Source organism: Mustela lutreola, chromosome 3 (assembly GCF_030435805.1).
Source record: "Mustela lutreola isolate mMusLut2 chromosome 3, mMusLut2.pri, whole genome shotgun sequence".
Taxonomy (NCBI): Eukaryota; Metazoa; Chordata; class Mammalia; order Carnivora; family Mustelidae; genus Mustela; species Mustela lutreola.
This window is the reverse complement of record NC_081292.1, coordinates 63825786-63827614: the sequence shown is the minus strand read 5'-3', so window position 1 is coordinate 63827614 and position 1829 is coordinate 63825786. Positions and strand designations below refer to the sequence as shown.

The 1829-nt window shown below is 39.2% G+C and overlaps 1 pseudogene; it reads left to right on the top strand.

The window, feature by feature from the left end:
* Window positions 1–796: 796 nt before the first annotated feature.
* Window positions 797–1436, top strand: LOC131827838 (proteasome subunit beta type-2-like; annotated as a pseudogene).
* Window positions 1437–1829: the final 393 nt, after the last annotated feature.

Genomic DNA, 1829 nt, shown 5'->3' with positions numbered 1-1829 from the left:
AGCCTTCTAAGGTGACAACTGCAGATTCTAAGGATTAGAGTATAGACAACTTCAGGTGGCATTGTCCTGCCTACATAGGGGGAAAGTAAAATGTTGATCATTATAGGAATAATTAATAAATCCAGACACTAGCTTTTGAAGAATATAGACTTCTTTGATGTTTAAAGGTAAATAAAACTTACCTGATAAAGTCAACTTGGTATAGTGGAAAGAGCACTGACCTTGCTTCCATTTCTATAATCCTGTGTAAGTCATTAAACGATTTTAGATTTCTGGTTATTCACTTATCAAATAAGAAAGTCAGTTTAATGATATAAACATTCTTTCCAGTTATAAAATTCTATCATTCAGTTAGAGTAAATTTAACAGCTAAGCAAGAGCTCCTGAATCTTGCCATGAAACACATGACACTGTCTCATCACAGCTAAAGAGGGATGTAGGATTGCACCTTGTGGCCCATGGCTCATGTAGAGAATTATCATAAGGATGAAACCCGGGTTTATTTTTTAAGGGATTGGAATCTCATTGGAAGACAAGCATGTGTTTTCAGTTTCTTAGCTTCTAATTCCCCTGCTGCAACCCATCCTCCCTTTGAAAGAGCAGGAAAACCATGGTACATAGTTAAGCCTGAGGATTCAAAAGCGATGATATGCACAAATTCACTATTTTCTAGGTACAGGAATGCATTAACATCTGTAAAAATATAAATACTATTCCTCTTAGGGAATTCCTGAGCATGAAGGTGTCCCTTGTTGTGTCTCACTGGTGAGGCTGAGAAGCTGGCCAGTCCCACACAATGTCCCCTTGGCCTCTCACCACTAGGGCATACCTCATCCAGGACCCTGACTAAGGCCTTCTCACCTCCAACTAAGTGGCCACTAGCAGTGTTGTCCAGATGAAGAACGATCAAGACAAGATGCTTAAGAGGAGTGATGAAATCTTACTCCCATGTGTTAGAGAGGCTGGGGACACAGTACAGTTTGCAGAATATATTCAGCAAAATGACCCACTTTATAAGATGCAAAATCATTAAGAATGGTCTCCCATAGCAGCACTTAATTTCACATGCTGAAACGTGACTGGCTATCTTCAGAGTCGGACACCATATCATGGAAATCTCCTGCTGGCTGGCTATGATGAGCATGAGGGTCCAGCACTCTCTTACAGGGACTACCTGGCAGTATAGGTCAAGACTCCTTTTACAGCCTGCCCATGGCTGTGATGCCTTCCTGGCTTTCAGTATTCTGGACCTATATTACGCACCAACTATCTCTTGTGAGAGGGCAATGGAAATTCTTGGGAAATATCTAGAGGAGCTCCAGAAATGTTTCCTCCTGAAACTAGCAACCTTCAGTGTCCCACCCACTTGCCAGGGAGCTTGTTTTAATAGGCTCCTTTCCTTTCCTATTCTTTTGATGCTCGACCTTGCCAGATGATTAATTCACAATAAAACTAAATCTGGATAAGTTGGAAGAAAAAAAATCTCCCACATGGGGGATGGGTTTTTAGATTTTATCCCTTCAGTAATTTACCATTTTTCTTTTATAGGCTTTCCAAAATTAATGTTTTCTGTAGATGGATTTGTGGGTAGGGTTTTGCAACAACAAACGCAGCACAAAGATGTTGGTTTATTAATAACAGTCAACTGTTATTTTTCAATCAGCTGGATAATTCTTAGTGTTTTTAAAATAAAAATATTTATCATCAACTAACTCAGAATGACTTCTTCTCATTTATGTACCGTTTGTTATCATGAGAATGTACCCCATCTTGAAAAATTGCAAAGTAATAGGAAATAGACTCTCACCGTTGTAATCAGACTTTTATTC